Genomic DNA, 19,652 nt, shown 5'->3' on the forward strand with positions numbered 1-19,652 from the left:
TAAATGTTAAATGTTAAGCTGAAGCTGAAACTCTAATACTTTGGCCATCTGGTGTGAAGAACTGACTCATTGGAAAAGACCCTGATGCCGGGAAAGATTGAAGGCAGGAGAAGGGGACAACAGAGGATGAGATGCTTGGATGGCATCACCAGCTCAATGGACATGAGTTTGAGCAAGCTCTGGGAGTTGGTGATGGACAGGGAGGCCTGGCGTGCTATAGTCCATGGGGTAGCAAAGAGTTGGACATGACTGAACGACTGAACTGAACTTAAATGTGACCATTATATTAGCCCACAGTTGTGTAAAATCATCTAACATACAACCTGCTTTATAACTATTGTTTAATGTCTCTTGTGATATATTGAGCCTTGTACTGAATGTGGAAACAGAATGGTTTTATGGGTGGTAGAATGGTTGTAAATGTATTGATTGTTTATCCTCAAGATAGTGTGGCTGACTGGGAGCTGGAGCTCGCTGCCACTGCCCAGCATTTTGAGAGAGTATCATACTGCATATTGATGACCCAGAAAAAGATCAAAATTCAATCCATAGTTTCTATGAATGTATATCACTTTTGCACCACTGTAAAAGTCAAAAAAATCATAAGCTGAACCATCATTAAGTGGTAGGGGACTATCTCTACTGTGGTAAACATTTACATTTATTGTAGTTGTTAGTTGAGATTTAAATCTGCCATTTTATCATTGTTTTCTATTTGTTCCTTCTATATTTTATACGTATTTTTTCTTTTCTCTGCCTATGAGTTACTAAAATGTTTTTTAGAATATTTATTTATAGTGCTCTTGGGTGTCTCTCTTTGTATAATTTTTTTTATTTTTTTAAATTTAATTAATTTATTTTAATTGGAGGCTAATTACTTTACAATATTGTATTGGTTTTGCCACACATCAACACGAATCTGCCACGGGTGCACACGTGTTCCCAATCCTGAGCCCCTCACCCACCTCCCTCCCCATACCATCCCTCTGGGTCATCCAGTTCTAATGAGGTGGATGAAACTGGAGCTGATTTTACAGAATGAAGTAAGCCAGAAAGAAAAACACCAATACAGTATACTAACGCATATATATGGAATTTAGAAAGATGGTAACAATAACCCTGTATGCGAGACAGCAAAAGAGACACAGATGTAGAGAACAGTCTTTTGGACTCTGTGGGAGAGGGAGAGGGTGGGATGATTTGGGAGAATGGCATTGAAACATGTATAATATCATATAAGAAATGAATCACCAGTCTCAGTTTGATGCAGGATACAAGATGCTTGGGGCTGGTGTATCATTTTTTTAATGGCCTGTTCTTCAGTAAATTTTTTTTAAATATTTAAGAAAGAAATCATGCTAATTTAATGCAAACGTCTAAAGAAAAGTCACTTCAAATACTTTTATGAAACCTGTATAGTCTTTATGTCAAATACTGGCAAGGACCCTAAACAAAAAGAAATTTACAGACTCATCATTCTTATAAACATAGATGTCAAACTTTAAGAAAATATTAGCAAATTAAATCAGGTGCTTTATAAAAAGCAAAATACACCAATGTCATATGGAGCCTATTCCAGGAATGAAGGTTGCTTTAACAATTGAAAATTAATGTAATTCACTATATTAACTGAAAGAAGGAGAAAAGACATATGACCATCTTGATTAAATTATAAAATATCAATTGACAGAATTCAACACTTGCATTTAATTTTTTACTCTACTATTAAAAACTAGAACAAAGAGTGATTTTTTTCAGTCTCAGAAAGGATAGCTACCCCACTGCACATATCAGACTCAATGGGGAAATATTTTAAAATTTCCCCATGATATCTAGAGTACTTGAGATGTTAGAAAGCAAAGTCTCTCAGCTGTATCCGACTCTTTGTTACCCCATGGATTGTAGCCCACCAGGCTCCTCTATCCATGGAACTTTCTAGGCAAGAGTGCCATTTCCTTCTCCAATGGATCCTCTCGACCCAGGAATCGAACCCGGGTATCCTGCATTGCAGGTAGATGCTTTACCGTGTGAGCCACCAGGGAATCGTTAGACAATAAAAAATGCCCCAAAAAATAAATAAATAAAAGATACAGGGATGTGACAAAGGAATTAAAATTATCATTATCTTGATTATAAAAATAGTAGGTAATTTTATAGATTAATAACTACCACTATATCTGGATACATAAAACCAATTATATTCTGCTTTACCGGAAACAAATCAAAATCAAAGTCAAGATGATGTTGCCATTCACAATAATAACCAAGAATAGCGGGTATCTAGTAATGAATACACCAAAAAGATAAATAAGGCTTCTATACTGAAAACTGGAACACACTATTGGGAAAAGTCAAGGGTCTTATATAAATGATGAGAATACACATTTGGAGATTGTAAGAGTAAATATTTAAAGCTCTATACCTCCCTCATCTGACTTCTCTGTCTACAAATTTACCTTTTTCCAGATGGTTCATGTAAATGAAATTATGAGATATATAGATATTTTGTCTGGCTATTTCACTTAGTACAGTATTCTTTAGGCTCATTCATTTTGTAACATGTATCATCATTTCTTCTAAATACTGTCATTTCACATAATTTATTCTCCTTCGTGGCTGAATTATTCCATTGAATGAATGTGGCACATTTTGTTTATCCACTCACTAACTGATGGATATTTGGATTGTTTTCAGTTTTGATGATTATGAGTAATATGGCTATGAATTTTTGCACACATCTATCTGTGAGGACATACATTTTCATATCTCTTGAGGATATTTCAAAGAGAAGAACTGTTCAATCATATGGTAAATATAACTTTTAACTTTTCAAGAAACTGTCAAAGTGTCTTTCAAAGTAGTTGCAATATTATACATTCTCAGCAGCTACCCATCAGGAATTATAAAGACTTTTCTGCTTCAAACAGAATTATGACAATGAAAGTAATGGAAATAATAATAACCATTATTTTATTAATTTTTTCTTTCTCAGTTTTTTTTTTTTCTTTGCGTTCTCAATTTTTATTTATCAGGGAACCATTTTGTTGAAAGGAATGAACTTGGGATATATATCACCAACAACTTGAAGCTCTCTGTACTAAACTAAACTTCAGTTGGTCAGCGATATCATCTGGACTCTGTATTACTGGTGTACATAATGAATAATGAATCAGTGCAAAAGAAAATACATCTTACTATAGATCTATAGTACATTTCAGTGTCTCGTAAAGCTAATCACGCTTCCCAGGTGGCTCTGTGGAAAAGAATCCACCTGCCAATGCAGGAGACATAGACTTGATCCCTGGGTAAGGAAGAACCCTGGAGGAAGAAAGGGCAACCCACTCCAGTATTCTTACCTGGGAGATCTCATGGACAGAGGAGCCTGGCAGACTACTGTACATGAGGTTGCAAAAGAGTCAGACATGACTTAGCAACTAAACAACAACAAGAAAGCTAGTCACTTCTCATTATGTGTCTTTTTTTTTTTTTCAAAAATTTCTCTGGGAAATACATCTTTTCTCATAAAGATTCAGTTCAGTTCAGTTAAGTCACTCAGTCATGTCTGACACTTTGTGACCCCATGGACTGCAGCACGCCAGGCCTCCCTGTCCATCTCCAACTCACAGAGTTTACCCAAACTCATGGCCATTGACTCAGTGATGCCATTCAACCATCTCATCCTCTGTCATCCCCTACTCCTCCCACCCCCAATCCCTCCAGCATCAGAGTCTTTTCCAATGAGTCAACTCTTCGCATGAGGTGGCCAAAGTACTGGAGTTTCAGCTTCAGCATCATTCCTTCCAAAGAACACCCAGGACCGATCTCCTTCAGAATGGACTGGTTGGATCTCCTTGCAGTCCAAGGGATGCTCAAGAGTCTTCTCCAACACCACAGTTCAAAAGCATCAATTTTTCTGTGCTCAGCTTTCTTCACAGTCCAACTCTCACATCCATACATGACCACTGGAAAAACCATAGCCTTGACTAGACGGACCTTAGTCGGCAAAGTAATGTCTCTGCTTTTCATTATGCTATCTAGGTTGGTCATAACTTTCCTCCAAGGAGTAAGCATTTTTTAATTTCATAGCTGCAGTCACCATCTGCAGTGATTTTGAAGCCCAAGAAAATAAAGTCTGAAACTATTTCCCCATCTATTTCCCATGAAGTGATGGGACCAGATGCCATGATCTTAGTTTTCTGAATGTTGAGCTTTAAGCCAAATTTTTCACTCTCCTCTTTCACTTTCATCAAGAGGCTCTTTAGTTCTTCTTCACTTTCTGCCATAAGGGTGGTGTCATCTGCTTATCTGAGGTTATTGACATTTCTCCCAGCCATCTTGTTTCCAGCTTGTGCTTCTTCCAACCCAGTGTTTCTCATGATGTACTCTGCATATAAGTTAAATAAGCAGGGTTAGGGTTAGGGTCAGTATATTAAGTTCTAAAACAAACAAATAATAACCCTTTTGCTTTTGGAGTTGGGGGTTTGAGTATGGCTGGAATTTAATACTGAGTGTTAAAAAAAAAACTTTGAATTGATATGATCTATCAAGAATCTATCATCTTAAATTAAAATGAAAATTAGAAAAAATAATCTATCATCTTTCATGTGGAAATACTTAAAAATACACTCTAAAAGGACCAGATACTATACTTTTCTTACCCTAAATCATTTTCCTCTACCCCATTTACCATTCTTTTCTTTCTAGCACAAATGGCTTTGCTCCTGCTCTTCCCATATATATCAGGGGAGACAGGGTCACATAACAAATGGTAAATCACAGTTTGTCTCAGCTGCCATTGTGATCCAGGGTCCTCCCAGTACATGGGGAAGTAGGTCTACTGGGAACACTCTAGGAAAAGCTCAGTTGCACCCTTTAAAAGCAAGGGAGAAGATGCAATTCTCTTTTCCAGGTTTATTTAAGATTGTTGGTAATAAATTAACCATCTCTGGAGATTCCTTACCTCAAATCTGTTATGTGAGATAATAAAGAAAAATAAAGTCAATTCGATTTTCTTTTACTAGTGGCAAAAATCATCTTCAGTGATATATTCATACCATATACTTTAATTCTACCTTATAATTTCATAGCAAAGGTATTAAATAAAATAACACCTCATTTCTTCTCAGAGAACAATGTGAGAATAAAGTTGTAACCTCAGGATTAAACAGAGTTTATCTTCAGTTCAGTTCAGTTCAGTTGCTCAGTCGTGTCCAACTCTGCGACCCCATGAATCGCAGCACTCCAGGCCTCCCTGTCCATCACCAACTCCTGGAGTTCACTCAAACTCACGTCCATCGAGTCAGTGATGCCATCCAGCCATCTCATCCTCTGTCATCCCCTCTCCTCCTGCCCCCAATCCCTCCCAGCATCAGGGTCTTTTCCAATGAGTCAACTCTTCGCATGAGGTGGCCAAAGTACTGCAGTTTCAGCTTTAGCATCATTTCTTCCAAAGAAATCCCAGGGTTGATCTCCTTCAGAATGGACTGGTTGGATCTCTTTGCAGTCCAAGGGACTCTCAAGAGTCTTCTCCAACACCACAGTTCAAAAGCATCAATTCTTCAGCACTCAGCTTTCTTCACAGTCCAACTCTCACATCCATGCATGACCACTGGAAAAACCATAGCCTTGACTAGACAGACATTTATTGGCAAAGTAATGTCTCTGCTTTTCAATATGCTATCTAGATTGGTCATAACTTTCTTCCAAGGTGTAAACATCTTTTAATTTCATGGCTGCAGTCACCATCTGCAATGATTTTAACTGAATGTATATTGGAGATGTTATTATCAGCTTATCAAACTCCTACAGAATGATACACTGTTTCCTATAAAAACTGTGTAATTAATATGTGCATAAAATAACCTTTGAATTTGCTTGAAAATAAAATAATAGTTATCCCTGACTGTGGAGAAGTTGCTTTAAATGTCTATAACTTTGGAATGAACTACTCAATTTATTATCTAGTATATAGATTTGATTTACATTTGGAAATGACTCCTTAGATGGAATGCAGTAGCAGAACTTAACCATCTTCTCTGTTCATTTTCAAGGCAAACGATTCAACGTCACAGTAATCCAAGTTTATGCCCCGACCAGTAATGCTGAAGAAGCTGAAGTTGAATGATCCTATGAAGACGTACAAGACCTTCTAGAATTAACACCCTAAAAAGATGTCCTTTTCATTATAGGGGACTGGAATGCAAAAGTAGGAAGTCAAGAAATACCTGGACTAACAGGCAAATTTGACCTTGGAGTACAGAATGAAGCAGGCAAAGGCTAATAGGGTTTTGCCGAGAGAACACACTGGTCATAGAAAACACCCTCTTCCAACAACACAAAAGAAGACTCTACACGTGGACATCACTAGATAGTCAATACCAAAATCAGATTGATTATATTCTTTGCAGCCGAAGATGGAGAAGTTTCATACAGTCAGCAAAAACAAGATTGGGAGATGACTGTGGCTCAGACCATGAACTCCCTATTGACAAATTCAGACTTAAATTGAAGACAGTAGAGAAAACCACTAGACCATTCAGGTATGACTTAAATCAAACCCCATATGATTATACAGTGGAAGTGAGAAATAGATTCAAGGGACTAGATCTGATAGACAGAGTGCCTGAAGAACTATGGACAGAGGTTGATGACATTGTACAGGAGGCAGTGATCAAGACCATCCCCAAGAAAAAGAAATGCAGAAAGGCAAAATGGTTGTCTGAGGAGGCCTTACAAATATCTGCGAATAGGAGAGAAGAGAAAGGCAAAGGAGAAAAGGAAAGATATACCCATTTGAATGCAGAGTTCCAAAGAACAGCAAGGAGAGATAAGAAAGCCTTCCTCAGCAATCAGCGCAAAGAAATAGAGGAAAACAATAGAATGGGAAAGACCTCTTCAAGAAAATTAGAGATACCAAGGGAACATTTCATGCAAAGATGGGCTCAATAAAGGATGGAAATGGTATGAACCTAACAGAAGCAGAAGATATTAAGAAGAGGTGGCAAGAATACACGGATGATCTATACAAAAAAGATCTTCATGACCCAGATAATCACGATGGTGTGATCACTCAGCTAGAGCCAGACATCCTTGAATGCAAAGTCAAGTAGGCTTTAGGAAGCATCACTACGAACAAAGCCAGTGGAGATGATGGAATTCCAGTTGAGCTATTTCAAATCCTGAAAGATGATGCTGTGAAAGTGTTGCACTCAATATGCCAGCAAATATGGAAAACTCAGCAGTGGCCATAGCACTGGAAAAGGTCAGTTTTCATTCCAATCCCAAGAAATGCAATACCAAAGAATGTTCAAACTACCACACAATTGCACTCATCTCACATGCTAGTAAAGTAATGCTCAAAATTCTCCAAGCCAGCCTTCAGCAATACATGAACTGTGAAATTCTAGATGTTCAAGCTGGATTTAGAAAAAGCAGAGGAACCAGAGATCAAATTGCCAACATCCGCTGGATCATGGAAAAAGCAAGAGAGTTCCAGAAAAACATCTATTTCTGCTTTATTGACTATGCCAAAGTCTTTGACTGTGTGGATCACAATAAACTGTGGAAAATTCTGAAAGAGATGGGAATACCAGACCACCTGAACTGCCTTCTCAGAAATCTGTATGTAGGTCAAGAAGCAACAATTAGAACTGGACATAGAACAACAGACTGGTTCCAAATCGGGAAAGGAGTATGTCAAGGCTGTATATTGTCACCCTGCTTATTTAACTTCTATGCAGAGTACATCACGAGAAACACTGGGCTGGATGAAGCACAAACTGGAATCAAGATTGCCAGGAGAAATATCAATAACCACAGATATGCAGATGACACCACTCTTATGGCAGAAAGCAAAGAACAAAAGAGCCTCTTGATAAAAGTGAAAGAGGATGGTGAAAAAGTTAACTTAAAACTCAACATTCAGAAAACTAAGATCATGGCATCCGGTCCCATTACTTCATGGCATATAGATGGGGAAACAGTGAGAGACTTTTATTTTCTTGGGCTCCAAAATCACTGCAGATGGTGGCTGCAACCATGAAATTAAAAGATGCTTGCTTTTGGAAGAAAAGCTAGGACCAACCTAGACAGCATATTAAAAAGCAGAGACATTGCTTTGCCAACAAAGGTCTGTCTCGTCAAAGCTATGGTTTTTCCAGTTGTCATGTATGGATGTGAGAGCTGGACTATAAAGAAAGCTGAGCACTGAAGTTTGATGCTTTTGAACTGTGGTGTTGGAGAAGACTCTTGAGAGTTCCTTGGACTGCGAGGAGATCCAACCAGTCTATGCTAATGGAAATCAGTCCTGAATATTCATTGGAAGGACTGATGTTGAAGCTGAAATTCCAATATTTGGCCACCTGATGGCAAGGACTGACTCATTGAAAAAGACACTGATGCTGGGAAAGATTGAAGGCCAGAGAAGGGGACAACAGAGGATGAGATGGCTGGATGGCATCACCGACTCAATGAACAAGAGTTTGAGTAAACTCCGCAAGTTGGTGATGGACAGGGAAGCCTGGCATGCTGCGGTCCATGGGGTCCCAAAGTGTCGGACATGACTGAGCTACTTAACTGAACTGAACTGAATCATCTTCTCAAACAATTCTCTGGTAGCTCAGACAATAAAGAATCTGCCTACAATATAGGAGACCCAGGTGTGATCCCTAGGTCAGGAAGATCCACCGGAAAAGGGAAAGGCAACCCACTCCAGTATTCTTGCCTGGAGATTTCCAGGGACAAACCATGGGGTCACAAAGAGTTGGACACAACTGAGTGACTAACACTTTCACTTTAACCAGTTAAGTTATCTTTCTCTGAAATCTATCCAACTCCTTAATATTATTAAAATATATGGAATTTAGAACTATATACTGACTTACAATTATAGCTACACAATGATTTATTTGGTAAAGAATCAGCCTGCAAGCCAGGAGGCGTGGGTTCTATCCCTAGGTCGGGAAGATCCCCTGGAGAAGGAAATGGCAACCCACTCCAGTATTCTTGCCTGGAGAATTCCATGGACAGAGAGCCTGGCAGGCTACAGTCCATGGGGTTGCAAAGAGTCAGACACAACAATTTCTGTATTCCATGATGTAAAGGAATGTCTGTGTTTGTCTTTGAGAACACAAAGACGTAGGAGACCACAAAGAAATGGGTTCATTGAGGCCTTTCTCTTAGCTCAGGAAAACATATCTAATGATAGAATGTAGAAAACTCAAGTTAAAACAGGATATAAAGCAAAGAACCTTTCAAATGTGACCAAACTACAGGAAGATAAATAAAAACACCATTAGAGTGCAATGGACTCTTTCTTTACATTTTTCCTTTTACATTTTACTCCCTGACACTATGTAAAGCAGAAGATTTTCACTCCATATTTATTTGATAAAGACATTATAAAGCAATGTTGACAGAAGAAGAGTTCAGATACACCGAAGGCAGTAAAAGCCGAAAACAAAAAGGAGCTAGGAAAAATGAAGATACGGTGTTGCCTTCAATTTAAGAACTTCCAGGTTAAGATTGGGGACTGAAGAAGCCATCAAGGAGAACATTTTCAACAGGGTCACTGGACTAAGAGCAAACCAGATCCTAAGAAAGCACTCTCTGAAGAAGAGTAAGAGCTAATCAAGAAACCTTTCCATGATGCAAAGAAGCTAGTAGAGAGTTTTTGCTTGAGCGTTACCATCTTCACTTCAGCTTAGGAGTCCTGCAAAAGACAGTGGAGAGGGTTGTTTTCAGATCTAATTCAGCAAGCAGGCTTTGTCTGCATGTGTGTGTGCATGCGTGCTCTTTCAGGGCATCATGTTAAAGCATTATACTAAGAAGGAAAGCAAATTCTTATGTCTTCCTGAGCCAAAGCTACCTTAGAGCACAGTCCTTCCTGTTTAGTGGAGAGAAGAAGCTTTACTGTCAACTGCCTGTTCAAAATCTTTTCCATTATTTGATTCAATTATTTGATTCAATCTGATTATTCAATTATTTGAATTATTCAATTATTTTGAATTATTCAATTCATTATTATTCAATTATTTGATTCAATCTGATTCAAAATCTTTTCCATTATTTCTCTTTCCACTCTTATTAGCCCTACCATCTGTTATGGAGAGAGTAAATATTAGTTTAAAAGAGAATTAAAGAGCATTACCTGCTGGCTGAAGTCCAGAGTGTTTTGGGAAAGAGACGGGAAGAAACATACTTATAATAAATGGAGGAAAGTCAGTCTCCAAAACACAGTGTCCCCAGGCCCATATCAGCCTTCTAAGATTTCTCTAATACCACAGCCCAGACCACATGAGGCCAACCTGCAAGGCCAGACAGGAGAGCAGACATCAAGAGCATGAAGCTTTCCTCTCACAAATAGAATGTAATTTCATCAGCCTTAGTGTCCATCTGTCCCAGAGTCTCCACCCTAAATCACCATGCATGCTAACCTTTTTCTTTTCTCTAAATACCATAATCTCTTATGTTTCAAACATAAGTTTCTAAGTTTCCAAAGCCTATTGAATCCTAGACTTTCAGGAAATTGAGGTCAATAGGGGCTTCCCAGGTAGATCTAATGGTAAAGAACCTGCCTGCCAATGCAGGAGACATAAGAGAAGTGGGTTCAATCCTTGGGTGGGGAAAATCCCCTAGAGGAGGGCATGGCGACCCACTCCAGTATTCTTGCCTGGAGGATCCTATGAACAGAGGAGCCTGCCAGGCTACAGTCCTTGGGATCACAGGGTCGAATATGACTGAAGTGATTTAGCAGGCATGCACGCAAGGGAAGGAAACGCTTTAGATGAGTTCATTGATGTTCAGAGAACTAACTGAGCAAAGCCATATTTCTTCACTCAAAAGTGAGTATCAGCTGCCAACAGGTTCCTTACCTTTCTGGTTCCTAAAGTAGATGAACAACCTGATCCCAAGGAAGAGCAGACCCAGAACAAAGCCCCTGATGCCACTCATCATCTTGCTCTGAGCAGAGTCAGCCCCTAGAAAAGAAGTCAGTTTCAGTGATCTTTATCCCAATCCAACTTCCCTAAGCTTTGAGGATGGGAGAAGAAGGTTGCCTGGAAGAATTAGAATACCTGGTCATTAAAAAAAGATTAAAAATCACACAGAGTAGCTACAAGGTTAAGGCATCGAACTCATTTAAACATCACAACCCTGACATAAAGCCATGACTTCTCCATCTCATGGTTGTGGAGCCTGAGACTCAAAGATGTTAAGTAGCTTGTCTAGTACGACAGAGCTAATAAAAGGCAGCGCTGAGACTGGACTCCTCTCATATCAAGAAGGTCCCTACATTGTAGAGGATGTGCTTCTTGTCAAATAACAGTGAACCCAGAGCGACAGCATTAGATGTACAAGTCCAGCCCAACAAAGGGGACTGATGAACTGTGATATCATGGAGACTCAGAGCAGGGACACCTCTTCTCTGCCTGCCAGGAAGAACTGTCTCACCAGCAGGTATAGGTATTGATAGAAACTATCAAAGCATATCTGTAAACTATCAGAAGATTTCTATCACAGGATATCATGGCTACTCCCCAACAATTTGTGCTAAGAAAGAAAGAGCATGAAGCAAATAAAAAATATGGTGTTGAGCGAGGAGAAACCTGACATTCAGAGGTAAGCAAGCCCCATCCTTGGTGGGTGAGGAACTTATGAGATCAGAAAGCTTCTCACTCCATTCCACTGTGAGAGGGCTCGTCTGGCTGGGGTGATCCACTTAGCAGGTGTAGACCTCTCCACTCTGAGGAACTGTTTCAAGCATCACCACTGTCTGGAAGGGCCAGTCTCCATTCTGGATCAGGCCTGTGGAGATCACCCCAGCTTCCTCTTCATGGCCGTTCCGGAACCACCTGACTTCAACGTGTCCTGGGTAGATACCATTCACAGAGCAGACCAGGAGGTCGTGGTGCTGCAGGGGCTGGGTCTTTGCAGAATACACAGTCACTGTAGGCTCCACTAGGAGGGAAAAAGCAGAGGGACTAAGTGAAGGAGACAGTAAGTCTCCCTGACTGGCTGCCTTTCTTCATTTAGTCTGCTGTTCCAGAATGCAGGATTGGACAGGCCCCACTAGAGCTGGCCATGTGGCTAAACAGTAGTTAGTGCCATGAGCCTTGTCTTTAATCCTTACAGCATGAACATATTAGATTTGAGAGATGTGGAGGAAATTTGTGGGTTTCTTTATCCAAAGAACCATTTATTCATTATTCAATGGAAGTGTTTATAATTTTTTGCAAAGCAATTGTGTATTCATGAATAGCACAACTTCTGTAACCATGCTGCCTGGGTCCAGTTCCAAGCTCTCTCTCTTACTGATGGATCCTAGTATAATATTCACATTCCCTGTACCTCAGCTTTATAACCTACCAAGGAGGATAATAATACGAAGTGATCTCTGAAGGTTATCTGAGGATGATTGCACCTAAAGTATGTTAAGCTACAACTGGAATTTAGCCTTCAATATGTGTTAGCTACATATTATTTTTGTTTCATTAGAGAGAAAATATGGTTCAAAGTAATGTGGATAACTTAGGAAAGAGTAGTGGGGTAAGTGTAGAGATAGAATATGAAATCCTGGGAAAGCTGTGTCCAGGCACTCACACTTTTGAATGCCTCAGTTTGGGGCAGGGTTTGGAATTTACTGATACATGGCCTTAGTGCCTCGTTCTGAACTCCACCAGCTACAATAAACACAGTTAAAACAAATGAACAAACAAACAAACAAAAACTAGAAGGAGAAACCTGGGGGAAAATATTTTTACAGTTTCACAAAATAGTAGATTTAAGATCAATGGTAAACCATTACTAACATTTTCTCAGTATATTACATAAATTAAAATATTTAAATTTCTAAAATGGAAAATAATGAACTGAATCAAAATATAAACCACAAACTGGAGAAAATCATCAATGTGTTCATCTTAACACATAGAGAACCCATAAAATCACAGAGGAAAATACTAGGACCAGAGAGATAAGAGACAATATGTAATTCTTAAGGCAGCAATAACAATTAGCCAATAAATATGTGAGAAATGTTCAAGAACCTTGGAAATAAATAAAATTTTAATTAAAACTTTTTAAAAGTAAATTTTAAACTAAGTATTTGGCTATAATGAAAGAAATATCTAACAAAAGGGAATGTAATGTATATTTTACAACTATAAAAATAAATAATATGTAACCACACAAATACTATTAGCATTCATTATAAAAAAAGTAAAAGTGTGTTACGTGGCAAAGCTATCAATATAATTCAGAAAGCTGGTTTCACAAGCATTTCAACTATGTAAAAGTACATATAAAGAAAACCAAAAAAGCAAGAAATTTAGACATAAACAAAGCCTTAGAGTAATCAGAAGTGCTTCGGAAGTTCCCCATCTCTCAAGAATTAGTCTGCTAGCTCTTTGTCAATGAAATGCTTCTGCACACAGACACCTGCACACTTATTTCTCGGGGGTCAGTATTAAAAGGATGTGTACCTAGAGCGGGTTGTGACTCTCCTCACATGCTGCCAATCCTTGAACATTCCTCACCTCTCCTCCCCCAAACCCTCCCCCCAACCACAGACACCCTGAAGTCCCCTCCCGCCTCTCTAACCACCCATCCACCAGTGTTGACTCCCCTCCCCCACTCTTTTCTCCCACAAGGACCATCAAGGATGCCTAGAGTCTCCCTTCTGCACCCCTCCCCCCACACACACCCTCCCTCCCTCTTGGTCCTCCCAGATTCCAGGGTACTCCCCCAACCACACACACTGTCTCTTTCCTTTCACAATAACTGACAAAGTCTCACAGGCAGATGAAAGAAGAGCCCGTGGTGGTTGAGGGGTGCCTGTGGAGCCATGAGCGAGCCCTAGTGGTCCTCCTGCGCTTGGGCAGCCCTCATTGGTGGCCGTCACATCAGTTCCTTCCTGGGAGCCCAGCAGGACGACCGAATCCTTCAGTTCCCCCAGCACATTTGATGGTGCAGGGCAAGTCCGAGTGTCATTTCTTCAGGCAACATGCTCTCACAGGAACCCTCCTTAAGTATCAGTCAGTTCAGTCACTCAGTCGTGTCCAACTCTTTGCGACCCCATGGACTAAAGCACGACAGGCCTCCCTCTCCATCACCAACCCCCGGAGTTTACCCAAACTCATGTCCATTAAGTCAGAGATGCCACCCAACCATCTCATCCTCTGTCGTCCCCTTCTCCTCCCACTTCAATCTTTCCCAGCATCAGAGTCTTTACAAATGAGTCAGCTCTTTGCATCAGGTGGCCAAAGGATTGGAGTTTCAACATCAGTCCTTCCAATGAACACCCAGGACTGATCTCCTTTAGGATGGACTGGTTGGATCTCCTTGCAGTCCAAGGGACTTTCAAGAGTCTTCTCCAACACCACAGTTTAAAAGCATCAATTCTTCTATGCTCAACTTGCTTATAAAACAACACATTCACTGGGACTCAGTCTCTCTGTCTCTTTGTCTCTCTCTCTCTCTCACACACACACACACACACACACACACACTGTCCCCAGTCCCCTGGCTGCCCACCCCTGAACTCACTTTGCTGCTGCACCATGAAGCTCTCACCAGCCCAGTAGTTGTGTCTGCAGAACGTGTCCACCACAGCCCACGTCCACTCCACAAAGTCCTTCTGATGACTCCAACTCTCAGCAAAGAGCCTTCCCAGCTCGGTCACTGCCCTGAACTCACCCACGTTGTCACTGTCAAAATGCACCAACTCCTGGTTATAGAAGTATCTGGCCAAGAACCACACCTGCTCAGTCAGGATGGAGAAATGACACTTGGACTTGCCCTGCACCATGAAATGTGCTGTGGGAACAGCAGGATTCAGTCACCCTGGTGGGCTCCCAGGAAGGAACTGATGTGACGGCCAGGAATGAGGGCTGCCCAAGCGCAGGAGGACACTAGGGCTTGCTCATTTGCTCCACAGGCACCCCTAAACTACCACAGGTCCTTCTTTCATCTGCCTACAGTGGAGGCAGGTGAAGGTGGGCAGAGGAGACCCCTCTGGTCTCCAAGTGGCTTCAGTGGTTGACTGGAGCCCTTCAAGCCTGAGCTGGACCAGGATTTTCCCCATCACCACTCTTCCCGGAAGCCCCGACCAGAAAGACACTCGTGACTCCCTCCTCTCACCCCCACAAGTTCTTTAGCTCTTCCTCCAGAGCACCTACTTCTTTACTGGTGAGCTTCAGGCCTGTGCTGCCCCCTAGGAATCCAAAGAAGCTTAATATCTAGTAAAAGTGATGGAAAAAATTCAACCATGCAAGGATTTAGATGAGAGTGAGAAATGTCAAAAGAGAAATGTGCAGATCTATAACAGAGAGTTACAGGATGATCTAAATTACATTAGGGTGCCAAAGAAGTCATCTCTAAAGGAAGATGGTGATGATGTGATATGAAAGGTTAAGTGGATATGAGCTAGAGGAAAAGTGGCTATGAATCTCAGTTTTGGGGAAAAGGAATCACATTTTAGATAAAATAATACAATGGACCAAAATATAAAAGAACTGATGAATTTCTTCATCAGTTCAAGAAATGACAAGAAAACAATTCACTGGAGCACTGAGTGAGAGGAAGGAGAGTAAAGATGAGAAATCGCAGGGAGCTGGGTGTGTTAGGATCTTGGCTTTACAGTAACAATAAATGTAAAGAGAAACTACTGAAGAGTTTTGAGGATATTAAAAGCAACATTATAATACAGGTCCACAATACCACAACAGCTTTTCTAAATCCAAAAAACTCAGAAAGTCAGATTTTTTTAAAAAATTGGTGCAAAAATCCATTTGGAAGATCTGACCTGAGAAGGTTAGATGTGTCTCAGTTCTTATCATCATATGTGCTTCTATATTTTCAATATTTTAAATATCATACATATATGTATGCATATATTTGGGATTTCCCTGATGGCTCAGACAGTAAAGAATCTGCCTGCAATACAGGAGACATGGGTTCAACCCCTGGGTTGCAAAGATCCCCTGGAGAAGCAAAAAGCTACCCACTCCAGTATTCCTGCCTGGATAATTCCATGGACAAAGGAGCCTGGCAGGCTGTAGTCCATGGGGTCACAAAGAGTTGGACCCAACTGAATGAATAATACACACACATGCATAAATATAACTTTATATCATATATATGTATATATTTTTGTTTTATCTTTCTGTTTAATTGAACTGTGAAAATATCAAAACAGAGTTAAAGAATAACCCTGCAATTAAGATGAATAAATGAAAACATTTAACAATTTCAATATGTGGATTAGCCACTAAGTCATGTCTGACTCTTTTGTGACCCCATGGACTGTAGCCCACAATGGGTTCTCTGTCCATGAGTTTTCCCAGGTGAGAATCCTGGAGAGGGTTGCTATTTTATTCCCCCCGGGAATCTTCCTGACACAGGGATCAAACTCGTGTCTCCTGCATGGCAGACAGATTCTTTACCATTGAGCCACCTGGGAAGCCCTTTCAATAACATAGAATATACAATTGCCACAGAAGATTGAAGCATTTTACTGAAAAACGTGTGCAGTCACTACTACTTATGACTTACAAAAGCAAGTTGTTGAAAGTTAACAGGTGATGAAGAACTCATACAATATTGAAAAACATTGCATAAAGTAAAAAATAAAAATGCAGAGAGTCCCAGAAAAACATCTGCTTCTACTTTATAGACTATGCCCAAATCTTTGTGTGGATCACAACAAGCTGTGGAAAATTCTTCAAGAGATGGGAATACCAGACTACCTGACCTGCCTCCTGAGAAATCTGTATGCAGATCAAGAAGCGACGGTTAGAACTGGACACGAACAACAGACAAGTCCCAAATTGGGAAAAAAAGTATGTCAAGTCTCTATATTATCACCCTGCTTATTTAATTTTCATGCAAAGTACAGCATGAGAAACACTGGGCTGAATAAAGCACAAGCTGGAATCAAGATTGCCGGGAGAAATATCAATCACCTCAGATATGCAGATGACACACCCTTCTGGCAGAAAGAGAAGAGGAACTAAAGAGCCTTTTGGTGAAAGTGAAAGCGGAGAGTGAAAAAGCTGGCTTAAAACTCAATATTCAAAAAACTAAGATCATGGCATCTGTTCCCATTACTTCAAGGCAAATAGATGGGAAAACAGTGACAGACTGTATTTTCTTGGGTTCCAAAATCACTGCAGGTGGTGAATGCAGCCATGAAATTAAAAGACGCTCCTTGGAAGAAAGCTATGACCAACCTAGACAGCTTATTAAAAAGCAGAGGCATTACTTTGCCAACAAAGTCTGTCTAGTCAAAGCTATGGTTTTTCCAGTAGTTATATATGGATGTGAGAGTTGGACCATAAAAAAAGCTGAGCGCCGAAGAACTGATGCTTTTGAACTGTGGTGCTGCAGAAGATTCTTTAGAATCCCTTGGACTGTGAGGAGATCCAAAATCAGTCCTGAATATTCACTGGAAGGACTGGTGCTGAAGCTGAAGCTCCAATACTTTGACCACCTGATGCCAAGAACTGACTCATTGGAAAAGACTCTGAGGCTATGAAAGATTGAAGGCAGGAGGAGAAGGGAACGACAGAGGATGAGATTGTTGGATGGCATCATTGACTTTTGGACCAGAGTTTGAGCAAGTTCTGGAAGCTGGTGATGGGCAGGGAAGCCTGGCGTGCTGCAGTCCATGAGGTCACTAAAAGTCAGACATGACTGAGCAACTGAACTGAACTGAACTTGCGTTGATTGAACAAGTTCAATAAAATGGTGAATGTATACAACTGCCTGGCTTTTTTGGTAAAAACATGGTAAAGTAAACCACAAGGAACTGAATTGAAAGGTGAGTAAAAGTGTGTGCCTAGACTTTTTATATGTAACACAGTGCAATCCAATGTTTTTAACTTCAACACTGTTGACATTTTTGGATCAGGTAATTCTTTGTTGTGAATGTGCTGTTTTATACATTTTAGTCTGTTTTCCTGCACCTCTAGCTTTACACACTAGATATCAGAACAGTCCCTCAGTGGTGACAATAAAAAATAGCTCCAGATATCACCTAAAGTTGCTTTGGCAAAGGAAGGAGATGAAAGGGATGAATAAGAATCATGAGGTAAACCATCTGAAAAATCAGTGATTAAAAAAGAAAAACACTGCTAATGATGGTGTGCTGAGAATTGCATTTTAAATGGAATATTATATCTGTTAAAAACATTGATGTTACATGAAATATGTTTTTTAAAAATCTGGACCCAGCGCAAAGCTATTTTTCCAGCACATTTGTTACTGAATTTGTTTGAAAGGAAGGTTTACTGATTTCTTTGCCTTGTCAACAAGTCAGTGCGTGTGTGCTAAGTTGCCTCAGCTGTGTCCGTCTCTTTGCTACACCATGGACCATAGCCTGCCAGGTGCCTCTGTCCATGGGGTTCTCCAGGCAAGAATACTGAGCAGGGTTGCCATGCCTTCCTCCAGGGGATCTTCCCCATCAGGGGTCAATCCCGCACCTCTTAAGTCTCCTTACCACTAGTGCCACCTGGAAGCCCCAGTCAGTCACTAAGCCATGTTAATTTATTCCTCATATCATCATCATCCTTCTTGATTTTCATTCCACTGAGCCATTACTTATATTTAGTAGTAAATTTCAGCCACAGCCATTTCATCCAGTACAATGGCCCAAACTAACTTATCTTCTAACTTTTGATTCCCTACTCTCAATAATACTAGTAGATATCAAATTGCCAGCCTTGGTCAGATATAGAACTCTCACTTCTGTAATCAAGTCCCCTCAGAAGGGGGGAAACTAAGAAAAGATGACATTCTCAATTAGACAGTTTACCAAAACTGAACAGACATTCCTAAAGCTCTATGGACCTTTAGGTATGATTCTAGGAAGGAGAGGAACCTGGATCAGACCATCCATGTCTTACCATTCACAAATCCTCTGAGGTCCTACTTGACAGACAAGAAAGTTAAAAAATAAAGTGTGAAGTCGCTGTTCACTGTAGCTTGTATGTATCAACCTACATGGTTGTGGTTAGCAATGTTAGTCCGCAGTCATATTCTGTCTATATAGTAACAGAACTATATGTATGGCCATCCCTCAGCCATGTACCATTTAGCAAATAAAACTACAGTGTGCCCAATTAAAGATTCTGGATAAATTATTTGCTGTTTATTTGAAATTCAAATTTAAATTTACCTGACTGTCCTATATTTTATTTGGCAACCAAAGCTCAACTTGATAACAAAATTGATAATAAACTCCAGAGAAGAATTCATGTTCCTCAACACATAGCCATGATCTCTAGTACATAGTGTTAATCTTTATGGAAATTTTCAAATAATAAATGTGAAATGAATTAAAATTTCCCCTATATACTGAAATATTCCATAAGGCACACTGATGTTACATATGAACATCAGAAATGTTACCAATTATTCAGACCCAGCTTAGCCACTATATATAGGTATGAAGAATATGTCACAATTTTAAGGGACATGGCCTGAACACAGTGACAAAGCTAGCTCCCTTCCTTCCCCCATTCCATGATAGCTCACCCCCTGCCCCAAGGCAGACACTTATGTGGGGTGTCCCTGGCCCAAAGAGGAGGGTTCATCACGATCAGTATCACTGTCAGAGCTGCCATCCAGGAGCCTCTGGGGAAACACAGTCACACCAT

The 19,652-nt window shown here is 40.2% G+C and overlaps 1 pseudogene; it reads right to left on the reverse strand.

The window, feature by feature from the left end:
• Positions 1–11,675: 11,675 nt before the first annotated feature.
• On the reverse strand, positions 11,676–19,652 carry LOC120870616 (annotated as a pseudogene).

The sequence above is a fragment of the Oryx dammah genome, unplaced genomic scaffold, assembly GCF_014754425.2.
Source record: "Oryx dammah isolate SB20612 unplaced genomic scaffold, SCBI_Odam_1.1 HiC_scaffold_11, whole genome shotgun sequence".
Lineage (NCBI taxonomy): Eukaryota > Metazoa > Chordata > Mammalia > Artiodactyla > Bovidae > Oryx > Oryx dammah.